Source organism: Oncorhynchus nerka, unplaced genomic scaffold (genome assembly GCF_034236695.1).
Source record: "Oncorhynchus nerka isolate Pitt River unplaced genomic scaffold, Oner_Uvic_2.0 unplaced_scaffold_475, whole genome shotgun sequence".
In the NCBI taxonomy this organism is placed as follows: domain Eukaryota; kingdom Metazoa; phylum Chordata; class Actinopteri; order Salmoniformes; family Salmonidae; genus Oncorhynchus; species Oncorhynchus nerka.
Window position 1 is genome coordinate 223,346 of NW_027040486.1, and position 26,482 is coordinate 249,827.

Consider the following 26,482-nt stretch of genomic DNA (forward strand, 5'->3'; position numbering starts at 1 on the left):
TTAGTAATGACCTGTTCTAGTTAGGGTTAATAATGACCTGTTCTAGTTAGGTTAGTAATGACCTGTTCTAGTTAGTTAATAATGGTTAATAATGACCTGTTCTAGTTAGGGTTAATAATGACCTGTTCTAGTTAGGGTTAATAATGACCTGTTCTAGTTAGGTTAGTAATGACCTGTTCTAGTTAGGGTTAATAATGACCTGTTCTAGTTAGGTCTAGTCTAGTTAGGGTTAATAATGACCTGTTCTAGTTAGGGTTAGTAATGACCTGTTTAGTTAGGGTTAATAATGACCTGTTCTAGTTAGGGTTAATAATGACCTGTTCTAGTTAGGGTTAATAATGACCTGTTCTAGTTAGGGTTAATAATGACCTGTTCTAGTTAGGGTTAATAATGACCTGTTCTAGTTAGGGTTAATAATGACCTGTTCTAGTTAGGGTTAATAATGACCTGTTCTAGTTAGGGTTAATAATGACCTGTTCTAGTTAGGGTTAATAATGACCTGTTCTAGTTAGGGTTAATAATGACCTGTTCTAGTTAGGGTTAATAATGACCTGTTCTAGTTAGGTTAGTAATGACCTGTTCTAGTTAGGGTTAATAATGACCTGTTCTAGTTAGGGTTAATAATGACCTGTTCTAGTTAGGGTTAATAATGACCTGTTCTAGTTAGGGTTAATAATGAATGACCTGTTCTAGTTAGGGTTAATAATGACCTGTTCTAGTTAGGGTTAATAATGATAATGACCTGTTCTAGTTAGGGTTAATAATGACCTGTTCTAGTTAGGTTAGTAATGACCTGTTCTAGTTAGGGTTAGTAATGACCTGTTCTAGTTAGGGTTAATAATGACCTGTTCTAGTTAGGTTAATAATGACCTGTTCTAGTTAGGTTATAATGACCTGTTCTAGTTAGGGTTAATAATGACCTGTTCTAGTTAGGGTTAATAATGACCTGTTCTAGTTAGGTTAATAATGACCTGTTCTAGTTAGGGTTAGTAATGACCTGTTCTAGTTAGGGTTACTAAATGACCTGTTCTAGTTAGGGTTAATAATGACCTGTTCTAGTTAGGTTAATAATGACCTGTTCTAGTTAGGGTTAATAATGACCTGTTCTAGTTAGGGGTTAGTAAATGACCTGTTCTAGTTAGGGTTAATAATGACCTGTTCTAGTTAGGGTTAATAATGACCTGTTCTAGTTAGGGTTAATAATGACCTGTTCTAGTTAGGGTTAATAATGACCTGTTCTAGTTAGGGTTAATAATGACCTGTTCTAGTTAGGGTTAATAATGACCTGTTCTAGTTAGGGTTAATAATGACCTGTTCTAGTTAGGGTTAATAATGACCTGTTCTAGTTAGGGTTAATAATGACCTGTTCTAGTTAGGGTTAATAATGACCTGTTCTAGTTAGGGTTAATAATGACCTGTTCTAGGGTTAATAATGACCTGTTCTAGTTAGGGTTAATAATGACCTGTTCTAGTTAGGTTAATAATGACCTGTTCTAGTTAGGGTTAATAATGACCTGTTCTAGTTAGGGTTAATAATGACCTGTTCTAGTTAGGGTTAATAATGACCTGTTCTAGTTAGGGTTAATAATGACCTGTTCTAGTTAGGGTTAATAATGACCTGTTCTAGTTAGGGTTAGTAATGACCTGTTCTAGTTAGGGTTAATAATGACCTGTTCTAGTTAGGGTTAATAATGACCTGTTCTAGTTAGGGTTAATAATGACCTGTTCTAGTTAGGGTTAATAATGACCTGTTCTAGTTAGGGTTAATAATGACCTGTTCTAGTTAGGGTTAATAATGACCTGTTCTAGTTAGGGTTAGTAATGACCTGTTCTAGTTAGGGTTAATAATGACCTGTTCTAGTTAGGGTTAATAATGACCTGTTCTAGTTAGGGTTAATAATGACCTGTTCTAGTTAGGGTTAATAATGACCTGTTCTAGTTAGGGTTAATAATGACCTGTTCTAGTTAGGGTTAATAATGACCTGTTCTAGTTAGGGTTAATAATGACCTGTTCTAGTTAGGGTTAATAATGACCTGTTCTAGTTAGGGTTAATAATGACCTGTTCTAGTTAGGGTTAGTAATGACCTGTTCTAGTTAGGGTTAGTAATGACCTGTTCTAGTTAGGGTTAGTAATGACCTGTTCTAGTTAGGGTTAGTAATGACCTGTTCTAGTTAGGGTTAATAATGACCTGTTCTAGTTAGGGTTAATAATGACCTGTTCTAGTTAGGGTTAATAATGACCTGTTCTAGTTAGGGTTAGTAATGACCTGTTCTAGTTAGGGTTAGTAATGACCTGTTCTAGTTAGGTTAATAATGACCTGTTCTAGTTAGGGTTAATAATGACCTGTTCTAGTTAGGGTTAGTAATGACCTGTTCTAGTTAGGTTAATAATGACCTGTTCTAGTTAGGGTTAATAATGACCTGTTCTAGTTAGGGTTAATAATGACCTGTTCTAGTTAGGGTTAATAATGACCTGTTCTAGTTAGGGTTAATAAATGACCTGTTCTAGTTAGGGTTAGTAATGACCTGTTCTAGTTAGGGTTAATAATGACCTGTTCTAGTTAGGTTAGTAATGACCTGTTCTAGTTAGGTTAATAATGACCTGTTCTAGTTAGGGTTAATAATGACCTGTTCTAGTTAGGGTTAATAATGACCTGTTCTAGTTAGGGTTAATAATGACCTGTTCTAGTTAGGGTTAATAATGACCTGTTCTAGTTAGGGTTAATAATGACCTGTTCTAGTTAGGGTTAGTAATGACCTGTTCTAGTTAGGGTTAATAATGACCTGTTCTAGTTAGGGTTAATAATGACCTGTTCTAGTTAGGGTTAATAATGACCTGTTCTAGTTAGGGTTAGTAATGACCTGTTCTAGTTAGGGTTAATAATGACCTGTTCTAGTTAGGGTTAATAATGACCTGTTCTAGTTAGGGTTAGTAATGACCTGTTCTAGTTAGGGTTAATAATGACCTGTTCTAGTTAGGGTTAATAATGACCTGTTCTAGTTAGGGTTAATAATGACCTGTTCTAGTTAGGGTTAATAATGACCTGTTCTAGTTAGGTTAGTAATGACCTGTTCTAGTTAGGTTAATAATGACCTGTTCTAGTTAGGGTTAATAATGACCTGTTCTAGTTAGGGTTAATAATGACCTGTTCTAGTTAGGGTTAATAATGACTGTTCTGTTCTAGTTCTAGTTAGGGTTAATAATGACCTGTTCTAGTTAGGGTTAATAATGACCTGTTCTAGTTAGGTTAATAATGACCTGTTCTAGTTAGGGTTAATAATGACCTGTTCTAGTTAGGGTTAATAATGACCTGTTCTAGTTAGGGTTAATAATGACCTGTTCTAGTTAGGGTTAGTAATGACCTGTTCTAGTTAGGGTTAATAATGACCTGTTCTAGTTAGGGTTAGTAATGACCTGTTCTAGTTAGGGTTAATAATGACCTGTTCTAGTTAGGGTTAGTAATGACCTGTTCTAGTTAGGGTTAATAATGACCTGTTCTAGTTAGGGTTAATAATGACCTGTTCTAGTTAGGGTTAATAATGACCTGTTCTAGTTAGGGTTAATAATGACCTGTTCTAGTTAGGGTTAATAATGACCTGTTCTAGTTAGGGTTAATAATGACCTGTTCTAGTTAGGGTTAATAATGACCTGTTCTAGTTAGGGTTAATAATGACCTGTTCTAGTTAGGGTTAATAATGACCTGTTCTAGTTAGGTTAATAATGACCTGTTCTAGTTAGGGTTAATAATGACCTGTTCTAGTTAGGGTTAGTAATGACCTGTTCTAGTTAGGTTAATAATGACCTGTTCTAGTTAGGGTTAATAATGACCTGTTCTAGTTAGGGTTAGTAATGACCTGTTCTAGTTAGGGTTAATAATGACCTGTTCTAGTTAGGGTTAATAATGACCTGTTCTAGTTAGGGTTAATAATGACCTGTTCTAGTTAGGGTTAATAATGACCTGTTCTAGTTAGGTTAATAATGACCTGTTCTAGTTAGGGTTAATAATGACCTGTTCTAGTTAGGGTTAATAATGACCTGTTCTAGTTAGGGTTAATAATGACCTGTTCTAGTTAGGGTTAATAATGACCTGTTCTAGTTAGGGTTAATAATGACCTGTTCTAGTTAGGGTTAGTAATGACCTGTTCTAGTTAGGGTTAATAATGACCTGTTCTAGTTAGGGTTAATAATGACCTGTTCTAGTTAGGGTTAATAATGACCTGTTCTAGTTAGGGTTAATAATGACCTGTTCTAGTTAGGGTTAATAATGACCTGTTCTAGTTAGGGTTAATAATGACCTGTTCTAGTTAGGGTTAATAATGACCTGTTCTAGTTAGGGTTAGTAATGACCTGTTCTAGTTAGGGTTAATAATGACCTGTTCTAGTTAGGGTTAATAATGACCTGTTCTAGTTAGGGTTAATAATGACCTGTTCTAGTTAGGGTTAATAATGACCTGTTCTAGTTAGGGTTAATAATGACCTGTTCTAGTTAGGGTTAATAATGACCTGTTCTAGTTAGGGTTAATAATGACCTGTTCTAGTTAGGTTAATAATGACCTGTTCTAGTTAGGGTTAATAATGACCTGTTCTAGTTAGGGTTAATAATGACCTGTTCTAGTTAGGGTTAATAATGACCTGTTCTAGTTAGGTTAGTAATGACCTGTTCTAGTTAGGGTTAATAATGACCTGTTCTAGTTAGGGTTATAATGACCTGTTCTAGTTAGGTTAATAATGACCTGTTCTAGTTAGGGTTAATAATGACCTGTTCTAGTTAGGGTTAATAATGACCTGTTCTAGTTAGGGTTAATAATGACCTGTTCTAGTTAGGGTTAATAATGACCTGTTCTAGTTAGGGTTAGTAAACCTGACCTGTTCTAGTTAGGGTTAATAATGACCTGTTCTAGTTAGGGTTAATAATGACCTGTTCTAGTTAGGGTTAATAATGACCTGTTCTAGTTAGGGTTAATAATGACCTGTTCTAGTTAGGGTTAATAATGACCTGTTCTAGTTAGGGTTAATAATGACCTGTTCTAGTTAGGGTTAATAATGACCTGTTCTAGTTAGGGTTAATAATGACCTGTTCTAGTTAGGGTTAGTAATGACCTGTTCTAGTTAGGGTTAATAAACCTGACCTAGTTCTAGTTAGGGTTAGTAATAATGACCTGTTCTAGTTAGGGTTAAAATGACCTGTTCTAGTTAGGGTTAATAATGACCTGTTCTAGTTAGGGTTAATAATGACCTGTTCTAGTTAGGGTTAGTAATGACCTGTTCTAGTTAGGGTTAATAATGACCTGTTCTAGTTAGGGTTAATAATGACCTGTTCTAGTTAGGGTTAGTAATGACCTGTTCTAGTTAGGGTTAGTAATGACCTGTTCTAGTTAGGGTTAATAATGACCTGTTCTAGTTAGGGTTAATAATGACCTGTTCTAGTTAGGGTTAGTAATGACCTGTTCTAGTTAGGGTTAATAATGACCTGTTCTAGTTAGGGTTAATAATGACCTGTTCTAGTTAGGGTTAATAATGACCTGTTCTAGTTAGGGTTAATAATGACCTGTTCTAGTTAGGGTTAATAATGACCTGTTCTAGTTAGGGTTAATAATGACCTGTTCTAGTTAGGGTTAATAATGACCTGTTCTAGTTAGGGTTAATAATGACCTGTTCTAGTTAGGGTTAGTAATGACCTGTTCTAGTTAGGGTTAATAATGACCTGTTCTAGTTAGGGTTAATAATGACCTGTTCTAGTTAGGGTTAATAATGACCTGTTCTAGTTAGGGTTAATAATGACCTGTTCTAGTTAGGGTTAATAATGACCTGTTCTAGTTAGGGTTAATAATGACCTGTTCTAGTTAGGGTTAATAATGACCTGTTCTAGTTAGGGTTAATAATGACCTGTTCTAGTTAGGGTTAATAATGACCTGTTCTAGTTAGGGTTAGTAATGACCTGTTCTAGTTAGGGTTAATAATGACCTGTTCTAGTTAGGGTTAATAATGACCTGTTCTAGTTAGGGTTACTAATGACCTGTTCTAGTTAGGTTAATAATGACCTGTTCTAGTTAGGGTTAATAATGACCTGTTCTAGTTAGGGTTAATAATGACCTGTTCTAGTTAGGGTTAATAATGACCTGTTCTAGTTAGGGTTAGTAATGACCTGTTCTAGTTAGGGTTAATAATGACCTGTTCTAGTTAGGGTTAATAATGACCTGTTCTAGTTAGGGTTAATAATGACCTGTTCTAGTTAGGGTTAGTAATGACCTGTTCTAGTTAGGGTTAGTAATGACCTGTTCTAGTTAGGGTTAATAATGACCTGTTCTAGTTAGGGTTAGTAATGACCTGTTCTAGTTAGGGTTAATAATGACCTGTTCTAGTTAGGGTTAATAATGACCTGTTCTAGTTAGGGTTAATAATGACCTGTTCTAGTTAGGTTAGTAATGACCTGTTCTAGTTAGGGTTAATAATGACCTGTTCTAGTTAGGGTTAATAATGACCTGTTCTAGTTAGGGTTAATAATGACCTGTTCTAGTTAGGGTTAGTAATGACCTGTTCTAGTTAGGGTTAATAATGACCTGTTCTAGTTAGGGTTAATAATGACCTGTTCTAGTTAGGGTTAATAATGACCTGTTCTAGTTAGGGTTAATAATGACCTGTTCTAGTTAGGGTTAGTAATGACCTGTTCTAGTTAGGGTTAATAATGACCTGTTCTAGTTAGGGTTAATAATGACCTGTTCTAGTTAGGGTTAATAATGACCTGTTCTAGTTAGGGTTAATAATGACCTGTTCTAGTTAGGGTTAATAATGACCTGTTCTAGTTAGGGTTAGTAATGACCTGTTCTAGTTAGGGTTAATAATGACCTGTTCTAGTTAGGGTTAATAATGACCTGTTCTAGTTAGGGTTAATAATGACCTGTTCTAGTTAGGGTTAGTAATGACCTGTTCTAGTTAGGGTTAATAATGACCTGTTCTAGTTAGGGTTAATAATGACCTGTTCTAGTTAGGGTTAATAATGACCTGTTCTAGTTAGGGTTAATAATGACCTGTTCTAGTTAGGGTTAATAATGACCTGTTCTAGTTAGGGTTAATAATGACCTGTTCTAGTTAGGGTTAGTAATGACCTGTTCTAGTTAGGGTTAATAATGACCTGTTCTAGTTAGGGTTAATAATGACCTGTTCTAGTTAGGTTAATAATGACCTGTTCTAGTTAGGGTTAATAATGACCTGTAGTTAGGGTTAGTAATGACCTGTTCTAGTTAGGGTTAGTAATGACCTGTTCTAGTTAGGGTTAATAATGACCTGTTCTAGGTAGGGTTAGTAATGACCTGTTCTAGTTAGGGTTAGTAAACCTGACCTGTTCTAGTTAGGGTTAGTAAACCTGACCTGTTCTAGTTAGGGTTAATAATGACCTGTTCTAGTTAGGGTTAGTAATGACCTGTTCTAGTTAGGGTTAATAATGACCTGTTCTAGTTAGGGTTAATAATGACCTGTTCTAGTTAGGTTAATAATGACCTGTTCTAGTTAGGGTTAATAATGACCTGTTCTAGTTAGGGTTAATAATGACCTGTTCTAGTTAGGGTTAATAATGACCTGTTCTAGTTAGGGTTAATAATGACCTGTTCTAGTTAGGGTTAATAATGACCTGTTCTAGTTAGGGTTAGTAATGACCTGTTCTAGTTAGGGTTAATAATGACCTGTTCTAGTTAGGGTTAATAATGACCTGTTCTAGTTAGGGTTAATAATGACCTGTTCTAGTTAGGGTTAATAATGACCTGTTCTAGTTAGGGTTAATAATGACCTGTTCTAGTTAGGGTTAATAATGACCTGTTCTAGTTAGGGTTAGGGTTAGTAATGACCTGTTCTAGTTAGGGTTAATAATGACCTGTTCTAGTTAGGGTTAATAATGACCTGTTCTAGTTAGGGTTAATAATGACCTGTTCTAGTTAGGGTTAATAATGACCTGTTCTAGTTAGGGTTAATAATGACCTGTTCTAGTTAGGGTTAATAATGACCTGTTCTAGTTAGGTTAATAATGACCTGTTCTAGTTAGGGTTAGTAATGACCTGTTCTAGTTAGGGTTAGTAATGACCTGTTCTAGTTAGGGTTAGTAATGACCTGTTCTAGTTAGGGTTAGTAATGACCTGTTCTAGTTAGGGTTAATAATGACCTGTTCTAGTTAGGGTTAATAATGACCTGTTCTAGTTAGGTTAATAATGACCTGTTCTAGTTAGGGTTAATAATGACCTGTTCTAGTTAGGGTTAGTAATGACCTGTTCTAGTTAGGGTTAATAATGACCTGTTCTAGTTAGGGTTAATAATGACCTGTTCTAGTTAGGGTTAATAATGACCTGTTCTAGTTAGGGTTATAATGACCTGTTCTAGTTAGGGTTAATAATGACCTGTTCTAGTTAGGGTTAATAATGACCTGTTCTAGTTAGGGTTAATAATGACCTGTTCTAGTTAGGGTTAATAATGACCTGTTCTAGTTAGGGTTAATAATGACCTGTTCTAGTTAGGGTTAGTAATGACCTGTTCTAGTTAGGGTTAATAATGACCTGTTCTAGTTAGGGTTAGTAATGACCTGTTCTAGTTAGGGTTAATAATGACCTGTTCTAGTTAGGGTTAATAATGACCTGTTCTAGTTAGGGTTAATAATGACCTGTTCTAGTTAGGGTTAATAATGACCTGTTCTAGTTAGGTTAATAATGACCTGTTCTAGTTAGGGTTAATAATGACCTGTTCTAGTTAGGGTTAGTAATGACCTGTTCTAGTTAGGGTTTAATGACCTGTTCTAGTTAGGTTAATAATGACCTGTTCTAGTTAGGGTTAATAATGACCTGTTCTAGTTAGGGTTAATAATGACCTGTTCTAGTTAGGGTTAGTAATGACCTGTTCTAGTTAGGGTTAATAATGACCTGTTCTAGTTAGGGTTAGTTAGGGTTAATAATGACCTGTTCTAGTTAGGGTTAATAATGACCTGTTCTAGTTAGGGTTAATAATGACCTGTTCTAGTTAGGGTTAATAATGACCTGTTCTAGTTAGGGTTAATAATGACCTGTTCTAGTTAGGGTTAATAATGACCTGTTCTAGTTAGGGTTAATAATGACCTGTTCTAGTTAGGTTAATAATGACCTGTTCTAGTTAGGGTTAGTAATGACCTGTTCTAGTTAGGGTTAATAATGACCTGTTCTAGTTAGGGTTAATAATGACCTGTTCTAGTTAGGGTTAATAATGACCTGTTCTAGTTAGGGTTAATAATGACCTGTTCTAGTTAGGGTTAATAATGACCTGTTCTAGTTAGGGTTAGTAATGACCTGTTCTAGTTAGGGTTAGTAATGACCTGTTCTAGTTAGGGTTAATAATGACCTGTTCTAGTTAGGGTTAATAATGACCTGTTCTAGTTAGGGTTAATAATGACCTGTTCTAGTTAGGGTTAATAATGACCTGTTCTAGTTAGGGTTAATAATGACCTGTTCTAGTTAGGGTTAATAATGACCTGTTCTAGTTAGGGTTAATAATGACCTGTTCTAGTTAGGGTTAATGACCTGTAAGTTAGGGTTAATAATGACCTGTTCTAGTTAGGGTTAGTAATGACCTGTTCTAGTTAGGGTTAATAATGACCTGTTCTAGTTAGGGTTAATAATGACCTGTTCTAGTTAGGGTTAATAATGACCTGTTCTAGTTAGGGTTAATAATGACCTGTTCTAGTTAGGGTTAATAATGACCTGTTCTAGTTAGGGTTAATAATGACCTGTTCTAGTTAGGGTTAATAATGACCTGTTCTAGTTAGGGTTAATAATGACCTGTTCTAGTTAGGGTTAATAATGACCTGTTCTAGTTAGGTTAGTAATGACCTGTTCTAGTTAGGGTTAATAATGACCTGTTCTAGTTAGGGTTAGTAATGACCTGTTCTAGTTAGGGTTAATAATGACCTGTTCTAGTTAGGGTTAATAATGACCTGTTCTAGTTAGGGTTAATAATGACCTGTTCTAGTTAGGGTTAGTAATGACCTGTTCTAGTTAGGGTTAGTAATGACCTGTTCTAGTTAGGGTTAATAATGACCTGTTCTAGTTAGGGTTAGTAATGACCTGTTCTAGTTAGGGTTAGTAATGACCTGTTCTAGTTAGGGTTAGTAATGACCTGTTCTAGTTAGGGTTAATAATGACCTGTTCTAGTTAGGGTTAGTAATGACCTGTTCTAGTTAGGGTTAATAATGACCTGTTCTAGTTAGGGTTAATAATGACCTGTTCTAGTTAGGTTAATAATGACCTGTTCTAGTTAGGGTTAATAATGACCTGTTCTAGTTAGGGTTAATAATGACCTGTTCTAGTTAGGGTTAATAATGACCTGTTCTAGTTAGGGTTAATAATGACCTGTTCTAGTTAGGGTTAATAATGACCTGTTCTAGTTAGGGTTAATAATGACCTGTTCTAGTTAGGGTTAGTAATGACCTGTTCTAGTTAGGTTAATAATGACCTGTTCTAGTTAGGGTTAATAATGACCTGTTCTAGTTAGGGTTAATAATGACCTGTTCTAGTTAGGGTTAATAATGACCTGTTCTAGTTAGGGTTAATAATGACCTGTTCTAGTTAGGTTAATAATGACCTGTTCTAGTTAGGTTAGTAATGACCTGTTCTAGTTAGGGTTAATAATGACCTGTTCTAGTTAGGGTTAATAATGACCTGTTCTAGTTAGGGTTAATAATGACCTGTTCTAGTTAGGGTTAATAATGACCTGTTCTAGTTAGGGTTAATAATGACCTGTTCTAGTTAGGGTTAATAATGACCTGTTCTAGTTAGGGTTAATAATGACCTGTTCTAGTTAGGGTTAATAATGACCTGTTTCTAGTTAGGGTTAGTAATGACCTGTTCTAGTTAGGGTTAATAATGACCTGTTCTAGTTAGGGTTAATAATGACCTGTTCTAGTTAGGGTTAATAATGACCTGTTCTAGTTAGGGTTAGTAATGACCTGTTCTAGTTAGGGTTAGTAATGACCTGTTCTAGTTAGGGTTAATAATGACCTGTTCTAGTTAGGGTTAATAATGACCTGTTCTAGTTAGGGTTAATAATGACCTGTTCTAGTTAGGGTTAATAATGACCTGTTCTAGTTAGGGTTAATAATGACCTGTTCTAGTTAGGGTTAATAATGACCTGTTCTAGTTAGGGTTAGTAATGACCTGTTCTAGTTAGGGTTAATAATGACCTGTTCTAGTTAGGGTTAATAATGACCTGTTCTAGTTAGGGTTAATAATGACCTGTTCTAGTTAGGGTTAGTAATGACCTGTTCTAGTTAGGGTTAATAATGACCTGTTCTAGTTAGGGTTAATAATGACCTGTTCTAGTTAGGGTTAATAATGACCTGTTCTAGTTAGGGTTAATAATGACCTGTTCTAGTTAGGGTTAGTAATGACCTGTTCTAGTTAGGGTTAATAATGACCTGTTCTAGTTAGGGTTAATAATGACCTGTTCTAGTTAGGGTTAATAATGACCTGTTCTAGTTAGGGTTAGTAATGACCTGTTCTAGTTAGGGTTAATAATGACCTGTTCTAGTTAGGGTTAGTAATGACCTGTTCTAGTTAGGGTTAATAATGACCTGTTCTAGTTAGGGTTAATAATGACCTGTTCTAGTTAGGGTTAATAATGACCTGTTCTAGTTAGGGTTAATAATGACCTGTTCTAGTTAGGGTTAATAATGACCTGTTCTAGTTAGGGTTAATAATGACCTGTTCTAGTTAGGGTTAATAATGACCTGTTCTAGTTAGGGTTAATAATGACCTGTTCTAGTTAGGGTTAATAATGACCTGTTCTAGTTAGGGTTAGTAATGACCTGTTCTAGTTAGGGTTAGTAATGACCTGTTCTAGTTAGGGTTAGTAATGACCTGTTCTAGTTAGGGTTAATAATGACCTGTTCTAGTTAGGGTTAATAATGACCTGTTCTAGTTAGGGTTAATAATGACCTGTTCTAGTTAGGGTTAATAATGACCTGTTCTAGTTAGGGTTAATAATGACCTGTTCTAGTTAGGGTTAGTAATGACCTGTTCTAGTTAGGGTTAGTAATGACCTGTTCTAGTTAGGGTTAGTAATGACCTGTTCTAGTTAGGGTTAATAATGACCTGTTCTAGTTAGGGTTAATAATGACCTGTTCTAGTTAGGGTTAATAATGACCTGTTCTAGTTAGGGTTAATAATGACCTGTTCTAGTTAGGGTTAATAATGACCTGTTCTAGTTAGGGTTAATAATGACCTGTTCTAGTTAGGGTTAATAATGACCTGTTCTAGTTAGGTTAATAATGACCTGTTCTAGTTAGGGTTAATAATGACCTGTTCTAGTTAGGGTTAATAATGACCTGTTCTAGTTAGGGTTAATAATGACCTGTTCTAGTTAGGTTAGTAATGACCTGTTCTAGTTAGGGTTAATAATGACCTGTTCTAGTTAGGGTTAATAATGACCTGTTCTAGTTAGGGTTAATAATGACCTGTTCTAGTTAGGGTTAATAATGACCTGTTCTAGTTAGGGTTAATAATGACCTGTTCTAGTTAGGGTTAATAATGACCTGTTCTAGTTAGGGTTAGTAATGACCTGTTCTAGTTAGGGTTAATAATGACCTGTTCTAGTTAGGGTTAATAATGACCTGTTCTAGTTAGGGTTAATAATGACCTGTTCTAGTTAGGGTTAATAATGACCTGTTCTAGTTAGGGTTAATAATGACCTGTTCTAGTTAGGGTTAGTAATGACCTGTTCTAGTTAGGTTATAATGACCTGTTCTAGTTAGGGTTAATAATGACCTGTTCTAGTTAGGGTTAATAATGACCTGTTCTAGTTAGGGTTAATAATGACCTGTTCTAGTTAGGGTTAATAATGACCTGTTCTAGTTAGGGTTAATAATGACCTGTTCTAGTTAGGGTTAATAATGACCTGTTCTAGTTAGGGTTAATAATGACCTGTTCTAGTTAGGGTTAGTAATGACCTGTTCTAGTTAGGGTTAATAATGACCTGTTCTAGTTAGGGTTAATAATGACCTGTTCTAGTTAGGGTTAATAATGACCTGTTCTAGTTAGGGTTAATAATGACCTGTTCTAGTTAGGGTTAATAATGACCTGTTCTAGTTAGGGTTAATAATGACCTGTTCTAGTTAGGGTTAATAATGACCTGTTCTAGTTAGGGTTAATAATGACCTGTTCTAGTTAGGGTTAATAATGACCTGTTCTAGTTAGGGTTAGTAATGACCTGTTCTAGTTAGGGTTAGTAATGACCTGTTCTAGTTAGGGTTAGTAAACCTGTTCTAGTTAGGGTTAATAATGACCTGTTCTAGTTAGGGTTAATAATGACCTGTTCTAGTTAGGGTTAATAATGACCTGTTCTAGTTAGGGTTAGTAATGACCTGTTCTAGTTAGGGTTAGTAATGACCTGTTCTAGTTAGGGTTAATAATGACCTGTTCTAGTTAGGGTTAGTAATGACCTGTTCTAGTTAGGGTTAATAATGACCTGTTCTAGTTAGGGTTAGTAAACCTGACCTGTTCTAGTTAGGGTTAATAATGACCTGTTCTAGTTAGGGTTAGTAATGACCTGTTCTAGTTAGGGTTAATAATGACCTGTTCTAGTTAGGGTTAATAATGACCTGTTCTAGTTAGGGTTAATAATGACCTGTTCTAGTTAGGGTTAATAATGACCTGTTCTAGTTAGGGTTAATAATGACCTGTTCTAGTTAGGGTTAATAATGACCTGTTCTAGTTAGGGTTAATAATGACCTGTTCTAGTTAGGGTTAATAATGACCTGTTCTAGTTAGGGTTAGTAATGACCTGTTCTAGTTAGGGTTAGTAATGACCTGTTCTAGTTAGGGTTAATAATGACCTGTTCTAGTTAGGGTTAATAATGACCTGTTCTAGTTAGGGTTAATAATGACCTGTTCTAGTTAGGGTTACTAATGACCTGTTCTAGTTAGGTTAGTTAATGACCTGTTCTAGTTAGGGTTAATAATGACCTGTTCTAGTTAGGGTTAATAATGACCTGTTCTAGTTAGGGTTAATAATGACCTGTTCTAGTTAGGGTTAGTAATGACCTGTTCTAGTTAGGGTTAATAATGACCTGTTCTAGTTAGGGTTAATAATGACCTGTTCTAGTTAGGGTTAATAATGACCTGTTCTAGTTAGGGTTAATAATGACCTGTTCTAGTTAGGGTTAATAATGACCTGTTCTAGTTAGGGTTAATAATGACCTGTTCTAGTTAGGGTTAATAATGACCTGTTCTAGTTAGGGTTAATAATGACCTGTTCTAGTTAGGGTTAGTAATGACCTGTTCTAGTTAGGGTTAGTAATGACCTGTTCTAGTTAGGGTTAATAATGACCTGTTCTAGTTAGGGTTAATAATGACCTGTTCTAGTTAGGGTTAATAATGACCTGTTCTAGTTAGGGTTAATAATGACCTGTTCTAGTTAGGGTTAATAATGACCTGTTCTAGTTAGGGTTAGTAATGACCTGTTCTAGTTAGGGTTAATAATGACCTGTTCTAGTTAGGGTTAATAATGACCTGTTCTAGTTAGGGTTAATAATGACCTGTTCTAGTTAGGGTTAGTAATGACCTGTTCTAGTTAGGGTTAATAATGACCTGTTCTAGTTAGGGTTAATAATGACCTGTTCTAGTTAGGGTTAATAATGACCTGTTCTAGTTAGGGTTAATAATGACCTGTTCTAGTTAGGGTTAATAATGACCTGTTCTAGTTAGGGTTAGTAATGACCTGTTCTAGTTAGGGTTAGTAATGACCTGTTCTAGTTAGGGTTAATAATGACCTGTTCTAGTTAGGGTTAATAATGACCTGTTCTAGTTAGGGTTAGTAAACCTGACCTGTTCTAGTTAGGGTTAATAATGACCTGTTCTAGTTAGGGTTAATAATGACCTGTTCTAGTTAGGGTTAATAATGACCTGTTCTAGTTAGGGTTAGTAATGACCTGTTCTAGTTAGGGTTACTAAACCTGACCTGTTCTAGTTAGGGTTAGTAATGACCTGTTCTAGTTAGGGTTAATAATGACCTGTTCTAGTTAGGGTTAATAATGACCTGTTCTAGTTAGGGTTAATAATGACCTGTTCTAGTTAGGGTTAATAATGACCTGTTCTAGTTAGGGTTAATAATGACCTGTTCTAGTTAGGGTTAATAATGACCTGTTCTAGTTAGGGTTAATAATGACCTGTTCTAGTTAGGGTTAATAATGACCTGTTCTAGTTAGGGTTAATAATGACCTGTTCTAGTTAGGGTTAGTAATGACCTGTTCTAGTTAGGGTTAGTAAACCTGACCTGTTCTAGTTAGGGTTAGTAAACCTGACCTGTTCTAGTTAGGGTTAATAATGACCTGTTCTAGTTAGGGTTAATAATGACCTGTTCTAGTTAGGGTTAGTAATGACCTGTTCTAGTTAGGGTTAGTAATGACCTGTTCTAGTTAGGGTTAATAATGACCTGTTCTAGGTAGGGTTAGTAATGACCTGTTCTAGTTAGGGTTAGTAAACCTGACCTGTTCTAGTTAGGGTTAGTAAACCTGACCTGTTCTAGTTAGGGTTAATAATGACCTGTTCTAGTTAGGGTTAGTAATGACCTGTTCTAGTTAGGGTTAATAATGACCTGTTCTAGTTAGGGTTAATAATGACCTGTTCTAGTTAGGGTTAATAATGACCTGTTCTAGTTAGGGTTAATAATGACCTGTTCTAGTTAGGGTTAATAATGACCTGTTCTAGTTAGGGTTAATAATGACCTGTTCTAGTTAGGGTTAATAATGACCTGTTCTAGTTAGGGTTAATAATGACCTGTTCTAGTTAGGGTTAATAATGACCTGTTCTAGTTAGGGTTAATAATGACCTGTTCTAGTTAGGTTAATAATGACCTGTTCTAGTTAGGGTTAGTAATGACCTGTTCTAGTTAGGGTTAATAATGACCTGTTCTAGTTAGGGTTAATAATGACCTGTTCTAGTTAGGGTTAATAATGACCTGTTCTAGTTAGGGTTAATAATGACCTGTTCTAGTTAGGGTTAATAATGACCTGTTCTAGTTAGGGTTAGTAATGACCTGTTCTAGTTAGGGTTAATAATGACCTGTTCTAGTTAGGGTTAATAATGACCTGTTCTAGTTAGGGTTAGTAATGACCTGTTCTAGTTAGGGTTCATAATGACCTGTTCTAGTTAGGGTTAGTAAACCTGACCTGTTCTAGTTAGGGTTAATAATGACCTGTTCTAGTTAGGGTTAGTAATGACCTGTTCTAGTTAGGGTTAGTAATGTTTTATTCTGTTGTAGATGAAGCTGGAGGCCCGCAGGAAAGCAGAGGAGGAGAGGAGGAGGAGAGAGGAGGTGAGGAGAGGAGAGGAGGAACGAAAGGGAGTAGGAAATAATATGAGGAAAGGAGAGGGAGGAGGAGAGAGGAGGTGAGGAGAGGAGGAGGAAGAGGAGGTGGAGGGAGATGGTGAGTAGAGGAGGGAGAGGAGGAGATGGTGAGTAGAGGAGAGGAGGAAAGAAAGGGAGGAGGAAAGGAGAGGGAGGAGGAGGGAGATGGTGAGGAAAGGGGGAGGAAGAGGAGGGCAATGGTGAGTAGAGGAGGAGGGATAGGAGGAGGGAGATGGTGAGTAGAGGAGGGAGAGGAGGAGATGGTGAGTAGAGGAGGAGGGAGATGGAAAGTAGAGGAGGAGATGGTGAGTAGAGGAGAGGAGGAAAGAAAGGGAGTAGGAAATTATATGAGGAAAGGAGAGGGAGGAGGAGGAGGAGATGGTGAGAAGAGGGGGAGGAAGAGGAGGGTGATGGTGAGTAGAGGAGGAGGGATAGGAGGAGGGAGATGGAGAGTAGAGGAGAAGGAAATGGTGAGTAGAGGAGGAGGGGGATGGAGAGTAGAGGAGGAGGAAGAGGAGGGCGATGGTGAGTAGAGGAGGAGGAAGAGGAGGGCGATGGTGAGTAGAGGAGGAGGAAGAGGAGGGCGATGGTGAGTAGAGGAGGAGTAAAATGGTGAGTAGGGGAGAAGGAAATGGTGAGTAGAGGAGGAGGGGGATGGAGAGTAGAGGAGGAGGAAGAGGAGGGTGATGGTGAGTAGAGGAGGAGGGATAGGAGGATGGAGATGGAGAGTAGAGGAGGTGGAAAATGGTGAGTAGAGGAGGAAGGAGATGTAGAGGAGGAGGGAGAGGAGGAGATGGTGAGTAGAGGAGAGGAGGAAAGAAAGGGAGTAGGAAATTATATGAGGAAAAGAGAGGGAGGAGGAGGGAGATGGTGAGTAGAGGAGGGGAAAATGGTGATTAGAGGATGAGGGAGATGGTGAGAAGAGGGGGAGGAAGAGGAGGGTGATGGTGAGTATGGGAGGAGGGATAGGAGGAGGGAGATGGAGAGTAGAGGAGGGATAGGAGGAGGGAGATGGTGAGGAGAGGGGGAGGAAGAGGAGGGTGATGGTGAGTAGAGGAGGAGGGATAGGAGGAGGGAGATGGTGAGTAGAAGAGGGAGAGGAGGAGATGGTGAGTAGAGGAGGAGGAAGATGGAGAGTAGAGGAGGAGATGGGGAGTAGAGGAGAGGAGGAAAGAAATGGAGTAGGAAATTATATGAGGAAAGGAGAGGGAGGAGGAGGGAGATGGTGAGTAGAGGAGAGGAGGGGGAGATGGAGGAGGGAGATGGAGAGGAGAGGAGAGGAGAGGAGGGGGAGAGGAGGAGGGAAATGGTGAGTAGAGGAGAGGAGGAGGGAAATGGAGAGTAGAGGAGAGGAGGGAGATGGAGAGGAGAGGAGGGGGAGAGGAGGAGGGAGATGGTTAGTAGAGGAGAGGAGGGGGACAGGAGGAGGGAGATGGTGAGTAGAGGAGAGGAGGGGAGAGGAGGAGGGAGATGGTGAGTAGAGGAGAGGAGGGGGAGAGGAGGAGGGAGATGGTGAGTAGAGGAGAGGAGGGGGAGAGGAGGAGGGAGATGGAGAGGAGGGGGAGAGGAGGAGGGAGATGGTGAGTAGAGGAGAGGAGGGGGAGGAGGAGGGAGATGGGAGTAGATGGAGGAGGGGGAGAGGAGGAGGGATTTGGAGAGGGAGAGGAGAGGAGGAGGGAGATGGTGAGTAGAGGAGGAGGGAGATGGAGAGGAGGGGGAGAGGAGGAGGGAAATAGAGGAGGAGGGAGGCATCTCTTATATCTTGCTGTGTGTGTGTGTGTGTGTGTGTGTGTGTGTGTGTGTGTGTGTGTGTGTGTGTGTGTGTGTAGGAGCTGACGAAGAGAGAGGTGGTTAACGTCACACACCTGGTGATCCCTGCCGAGCTTGGCTCTTTACTGCAGGCTGCATCAGGTTAGTGTGTGTGCATGTTACATGCTGACTGTCTCTGGTCCAGTTCCTCACGTCTCTCTGTCTAGCTCTGGTCCAGTTCCTCACATCTCTCTGTCTAGCTCTGGTCCAGCGCCTCACGTCTCTCTTTGTGTAGCTCTGGTCCAACTCCTCATGTCTCTCTGTGTGTCTAGGTGGCAGAGAGCTCCATTCTGTTTGTCTAGCTCTGGTCCAGCTCCTCATGTCTCTCTGTGTGTCTAGGTGGCAGAGAGCTCCATTCTGAGTTTTCTAGCTCTGGTCCAGCTCCTCACGTCTCTCTGTGTGTCTAGGTGGCAGAGAGCTCCATTCTGAGTGTCTAGCTCTGGTCCAGCTCCTCACGTCTCTCTGTGTGTCTAGGTGGCAGAGAGCTCCATTCTGAGTGTCTAGCTCTGGTCCAGCTCCTCACGTCTCTCTGTGTGTCTAGGTGGCAGAGAGCTCCATTCTGAGTGTCTAGCTCTGGTCCAGCTCCTCACGTCTCTCTGTGTGTCTAGGTGGCAGAGAGCTCCATTCTGAGTGTCTAGCTCTGGTCCAGCTCCTCACGTCTCTCTGTGTGTCTAGGTGGCAGAGAGCTCCATTCTGAGTGTCTAGCTCTGGTCCAGCTCCTCACGTCTCTCTGTGTGTCTAGGTGGCAGAGAGCTCCATTCTGAGTGTCTAGCTCTGGTCCAGGCACCACACATCCAGGAGCAGAACCAGCTGACTCTGCCGTGTCTAGCGACTACCCCTTCAGCTCACGCACAACTCTACTTCAGGGCAGACAGCTCTCATTCCCTCAGAGTGCACAACTCTAGCTCAGGGTAAACACAGCTCTCATTCCCTTCTCTGTGCACAACTCTACTTCAGGGTAAACACAGCTCCATCCCCTTCAGTGCTAGCACAACTCTACTTCAGGGTAACACACCTCTCATTCCCTGCTACGCACAACTCTACTTCAGGGTAACACACCTCTCATTCCCTTCAGCCGCTACGCACAACTCTACTTCAGGGTAACACACCTCTCATCCCCTTCAGCCGTACGCACAACTCTACTTCAGGGTAACACACCTCTCATTCCTTCAGCCGCTACGCACAACTCTACTTCAGGGTAACACACCTCTCATTCCCTTCAGCCGCTACGCACAACTCTACTTCAGGGTAAACACACCTCTCATTCCCTTCAGCCGCTACGCACAACTCTACTTCAGGGTAACACACCTCTCATTCCCTTCAGCCGCTACGCACAACTCTACTTCAGGGTAACACACCTCTCATTCCCTTCAGCCGCTACGCACAACTCTACTTCAGGGTAACACACCTCTCATTCCCTTCAGCCGCTACGCACAACTCTACTTCAGGGTAAACACACCTCTCATTCCCTTCAGCCGCTACGCACAACTCTACTTCAGGGTAACACACCTCTCATTCCCTTCAGCCGCTACGCACAACTCTACTTCAGGGTAAACACACCTCTCATTCCCTTCAGCCGCTACGCACAACTCTACTTCAGGGTAACACACCTCTCATTCCCTTCAGCCGCTACGCACAACTCTACTTCAGGGTAACACACCTCTCATTCCCTTCAGCCGCTACGCACAACTCTACTTCAGGGTAAACACACCTCTCATTCCTTTCAGCCACTACGCACAACTCTACTTCAGGGTAACACACCTCTCATTCCCTTCAGCCACTACGCACAACTCTACTTCAGGGTAACACACCTCTCATTCCCTTCAGCCGCTACGCACAACTCTACTTCAGGGTAACACACCTCTCATTCCCTTCAGCCGCTACGCACAACTCTACTTCAGGGTAACACACCTCTCATTCCCTTCAGCCGCTACGCACAACTCTACTTCAGGGTAACACACCTCTCATTCCCTTCAGCCGCTACGCACAACTCTACTTCAGGGTAACACACCTCTCATTCCCTTCAGCCGCTACGCACAACTCTACTTCAGGGTAACACACCTCTCATTCCCTTCAGCCGCTACGCACAACTCTACTTCAGGGTAACACACCTCTCATTCCTTCAGCCGCTACGCACAACTCTACTTCAGGGTAACACACCTCTCATTCCCTTCAGCCGCTACGCACAACTCTACTTCAGGGTAACACACCTCTCATTCCCTTCAGCCGCTACGCACAACTCTACTTCAGGGTAAACACACCTCTCATTCCCTTCAGCCTCTACGCACAACTCTACTTCAGGGTAAACACACCTCTCATTCCCTTCAGCCACTACGCACAACTCTACTTCAGGGTAAACACACCTCTCATTCCCTTCAGCCACTACGCACAACTCTACTTCAGGGTAAACACACCTCTCATTCCCTTCAGCCGCTACGCACAACTCTACTTCAGGATAACACACCTCTCATCCCCTTCAGCCGCTACGCACAACTCTACTTCAGGGTAACACACCTCTCATTCCCTTCAGCCGCTACGCACAACTCTACTTCAGGGTAACACACCTCTCATTCCCTTCAGCCGCTACGCACAACTCTACTTCAGGGTAACACACCTCTCATTCCCTTCAGCCACTACGCACAACTCTACTTCAGGGTAAACACACCTCTCATTCCCTTCAGCCACTACTCACAACTCTACTTCAGGGTAAACACACCTCTCATCCCCTTCAGGTACGCACAACTCATTCAATAACACACCTCTCATTCAATTACATTCTATTTCACTCTGGTTATTCAATTCAATTATCTCTCCCTGTACATTCTATTTCATTCTATTCAATTCAATTCTCTCTCCCTGTACATTCTGGTTCATTCAATTCAATTCTCTCTCCCTGTACATTCTATTTCATTCTATTCAATTTAATTCTCTCTCCCTGTACATTCTATTTCATTCTATTCAATTCAGTTCTCTCTCCCTGTACATTCTATTTCATTCTATTCAATTCAGATCTCTCTCCCTGTACATTCTGGTTCATTCAATTCAATTCTCTCTCCCTGTACATTCTATTCAATTCAATTCTCTATCCCTGTACATTCTGGTTCATTCAATTCAATTCTCTCTCCCTGTACGTTCTATTTCATTCTATTCAATTCAATTCTCTCTCCCTGTACATTCTATTTCATTCTATCTATTCTATTCAATTCTCTCTCCCTGTACATTCTGGTTCATTCAATTCAATTCTCTCTCCCTGTACATTCTATTTCATTCTATATAGTTATATTGGAAATATAGAAATACAGACAGCCTAGTTATATTGGAAATACAGACAGCCTAGTTATATTGGAAATACAGACAGCCTAGTTATATTGGAAATACAGACAGCCTAGTTATATTGGAAATATAGAAATACAGACAGCCTAGTTATATTGGAAATACAGAAATAAAGACAGCCTAGTTATATTGGAAATACAGAAATACAGACAGCATAGTTATATTGGAAATACAGACAGCATAGTTATATTGGAAATATAGAAATACAGACAGCCTAGTTATATTGGAAATACAGACAGCCTAGTTATATTGGAAATACAGACAGCCTAGTTATATTGGAAATACAGACAGCCTAGTTATATTGGAAATACAGACAGCCTAGTTATATTGGAAATACAGACAGCCTAGTTATATTGGAAATACAGACAGCCTAGTTATATTGGAAATACAGACAGCCTAGTTATATTGGAAATACAGAAATACAGACAGCCTAGTTATATTGGAAATACAGACAGCCTAGTTATATTGGAAATATAGACAGCCTAGTTATATTGGAAATACAGAAATACAGACAGCATAGTTATATTGGAAATACAGACAGCCTAGTTATATTGGAAATATAGACAGCCTAGTTATATTGGAAATACAGAAATACAGACAGCATAGTTATATTGGAAATACAGACAGCCTAGTTATATTGGAAATACAGACAGCCTAGTTATATTGGAAATACAGACAGCCTAGTTATATTGGAAATATAGACAGCCTAGTTATATTGGAAATATAGAAATACAGACAGCCTAGTTATATTGGAAATATAGAAATACAGACAGCCTAGTTATATTGGAAATATAGAAATACAGACAGCCTAGTTATATTGGAAATATAGACAGCCTAGTTATATTGGAAATATAGACAGCCTAGTTATATTGAAAATACAGACAGCCTAGTTATATTGGAAATATAGAAATACAGACAGCCTAGTTATATTGGAAATACAGAAATACAGACAGCCTAGTTATATTGGAAATATAGAAATGCAGACAGCCTAGTTATATTGGAAATATAGAAATACAGACAGCCTAGTTATATTGGAAATACAGACAGCCTAGTTATATTGGAAATATAGACAGCCTAGTTATATTGGAAATACAGACAGCCTAGTTATATTGGAAATACAGACAGCCTAGTTATATTGGAAATATAGACAGCCTAGTTATATTGGAAATATAGAAATACAGACAGCCTAGTTATATTGGAAATATAGACAGCCTAGTTATATTGGAAATATAGAAATACAGACAGCCTAGTTATATTGGAAATATAGACAGCCTAGTTATATTGGAAATACAGAAATACAGACAGCCTAGTTATATTGGAAATACAGACAGCCTAGTTATATTGGAAATACAGAAATACAGACAGCCTAGTTATATTGGAAATACAGACAGCCTAGTTATATTGGAAATATAGACAGCCTAGTTATATTGGAAATACAGACAGCCTAGTTATATTGGAAATACAGACAGCCTAGTTATATTGGAAATACAGACAGCCTAGTTATATTGGAAATACAGAAATACAGACAGCCTAGTTATATTGGAAATACAGACAGCCTAGTTATATTGGAAATACAGAAATACAGACAGCCTAGTTATATTGGAAATACAGACAGCCTAGTTATATTGGAAATATAGACAGCCTAGTTATATTGGAAATACAGACAGCCTAGTTATATTGGAAATACAGACAGCCTAGTTATATTGGAAATATAGAAATACAGACAGCCTAGTTATATTGGAAATACAGAAATACAGACAGCCTAGTTATATTGGAAATACAGACAGCCTAGTTATATTGGAAATACAGACAGCCTAGTTATATTGGAAATACAGACAGCCTAGTTATATTGGAAATATAGACAGCCTAGTTATATTGGAAATATAGAAATACAGACAGCCTAGTTATATTGGAAATATAGAAATACAGACAGCCTAGTTATATTGGAAATATAGAAATACAGACAGCCTAGTTATATTGGAAATACAGACAGCCTAGTTATATTGGAAATACAGACAGCCTAGTTATATTGGAAATACAGACAGCCTAGTTATATTGGAAATATAGAAATACAGACAGCCTAGTTATATTGGAAATACAGAAATACAGACAGCCTAGTTATATTGGAAATACAGAAATACAGACAGCATAGTTATATTGGAAATACAGACAGCATAGTTATATTGGAAATATAGAAATACAGACAGCCTAGTTATATTGGAAATACAGACAGCCTAGTTATATTGGAAATACAGACAGCCTAGTTATATTGGAAATACAGACAGCCTAGTTATATTGGAAATACAGACAGCCTAGTTATATTGGAAATACAGACAGCCTAGTTATATTGGAAATACAGACAGCCTAGTTATATTGGAAATACAGACAGCCTAGTTATATTGGAAATACAGAAATACAGACAGCCTAGTTATATTGGAAATACAGACAGCCTAGTTATATTGGAAATATAGACAGCCTAGTTATATTGGAAATACAGAAATACAGACAGCATAGTTATATTGGAAATACAGACAGCCTAGTTATATTGGAAATATAGACAGCCTAGTTATATTGGAAATACAGAAATACAGACAGCATAGTTATATTGGAAATACAGACAGCCTAGTTATATTGGAAATACAGACAGCCTAGTTATATTGGAAATACAGACAGCCTAGTTATATTGGAAATATAGACAGCCTAGTTATATTGGAAATATAGAAATACAGACAGCCTAGTTATATTGGAAATATAGAAATACAGACAGCCTAGTTATATTGGAAATATAGAAATACAGACAGCCTAGTTATATTGGAAATATAGACAGCCTAGTTATATTGGAAATATAGACAGCCTAGTTATATTGGAAATACAGACAGCCTAGTTATATTGGAAATATAGAAATACAGACAGCCTAGTTATATTGGAAATACAGAAATACAGACAGCCTAGTTATATTGGAAATATAGAAATGCAGACAGCCTAGTTATATTGGAAATATAGAAATACAGACAGCCTAGTTATATTGGAAATACAGACAGCCTAGTTATATTGGAAATATAGACAGCCTAGTTATATTGGAAATACAGACAGCCTAGTTATATTGGAAATACAGACAGCCTAGTTATATTGGAAATATAGACAGCCTAGTTATATTGGAAATATAGAAATACAGACAGCCTAGTTATATTGGAAATATAGACAGCCTAGTTATATTGGAAATATAGAAATACAGACAGCCTAGTTATATTGGAAATATAGACAGCCTAGTTATATTGGAAATACAGAAATACAGACAGCCTAGTTATATTGGAAATACAGACAGCCTAGTTATATTGGAAATACAGAAATACAGACAGCCTAGTTATATTGGAAATACAGACAGCCTAGTTATATTGGAAATATAGACAGCCTAGTTATATTGGAAATACAGACAGCCTAGTTATATTGGAAATATAGACAGCCTAGTTATATTGGAAATATAGAAATACAGACAGCCTAGTTATATTGGAAATACAGAAATACAGACAGCATAGTTATATTGGAAATACAGACAGCCTAGTTATATTGGAAATATAGACAGCCTAGTTATATTGGAAATACAGAAATACAGACAGCATAGTTATATTGGAAATACAGACAGCCTAGTTATATTGGAAATACAGACAGCCTAGTTATATTGGAAATACAGACAGCCTAGTTATATTGGAAATATAGACAGCCTAGTTATATTGGAAATATAGAAATACAGACAGCCTAGTTATATTGGAAATATAGAAATACAGACAGCCTAGTTATATTGGAAATATAGAAATACAGACAGCCTAGTTATATTGGAAATATAGACAGCCTAGTTATATTGGAAATATAGACAGCCTAGTTATATTGGAAATACAGACAGCCTAGTTATATTGGAAATATAGAAATACAGACAGCCTAGTTATATTGGAAATACAGAAATACAGACAGCCTAGTTATATTGGAAATATAGAAATGCAGACAGCCTAGTTATATTGGAAATATAGAAATACAGACAGCCTAGTTATATTGGAAATACAGACAGCCTAGTTATATTGGAAATATAGACAGCCTAGTTATATTGGAAATACAGACAGCCTAGTTATATTGGAAATACAGACAGCCTAGTTATATTGGAAATATAGACAGCCTAGTTATATTGGAAATATAGAAATACAGACAGCCTAGTTATATTGGAAATATAGACAGCCTAGTTATATTGGAAATATAGAAATACAGACAGCCTAGTTATATTGGAAATATAGACAGCCTAGTTATATTGGAAATACAGAAATACAGACAGCCTAGTTATATTGGAAATACAGACAGCCTAGTTATATTGGAAATATAGACAGCCTAGTTATATTGGAAATACAGACAGCCTAGTTATATTGGAAATACAGAAATACAGACAGCCTAGTTATATTGGAAATACAGAAATACAGACAGCCTAGTTATATTGGAAATACAGACAGCCTAGTTATATTGGAAATACAGAAATACAGACAGCCTAGTTATATTGGAAATACAGAAATACAGACAGCCTAGTTATATTGGAAATACAGAAATACAGACAGCCTAGTTATATTGGAAATACAGACAGCCTAGTTATATTGGAAATACAGACAGCCTAGTTATATTGGAAATACAGAAATACAGACAGCCTAGTTATATTGGAAATACAGACAGCCTAGTTATATTGGAAATATAGACAGCCTAGTTATATTGGAAATATAGAAATACAGACAGCCTAGTTATATTGGAAATACAGACAGCCTAGTTATATTGGAAATACAGACAGCCTAGTTATATTGGAAATACAGACAGCCTAGTTATATTGGAAATACAGACAGCCTAGTTATATTGGAAATACAGAAATACAGACAGCCTAGTTATATTGGAAATATAGAAATACAGACAGCCTAGTTATATTGGAAATACAGACAGCCTAGTTATATTGGAAATACAGA

At 37.9% G+C, this 26,482-nt stretch overlaps 1 protein-coding gene and 1 long non-coding RNA gene across 3 annotated transcripts in view; both read left to right on the top strand.

Moving 5' to 3' along the window:
* Positions 1–16,263: 16,263 nt before the first annotated feature.
* LOC135571259 (uncharacterized) lies at positions 16,264–18,983 on the top strand. 2 transcript variants are annotated; one of them, XR_010463696.1, is made up of 3 exons: positions 16,264–16,319; positions 18,182–18,263; positions 18,904–18,983. It is a non-coding gene; the product is annotated as an uncharacterized LOC135571259 (long non-coding RNA). The 2 variants fall into 2 exon arrangements; XR_010463697.1 differs by lacking the exon at positions 18,904–18,983 and adding an exon at positions 18,569–18,669.
* Positions 18,984–20,638: 1,655 nt separating this feature from the next.
* Positions 20,639–26,482, top strand: part of LOC135571261 (unconventional myosin-XV-like) — a 117,825-nt gene continuing 111,981 nt past the window's right edge. The window contains exon 1 of the mRNA XM_065017042.1: positions 20,639–20,666. The gene's annotated coding sequence lies outside the window, so the exon portion shown is untranslated. The remainder of the gene's footprint in view (positions 20,667–26,482) is intronic.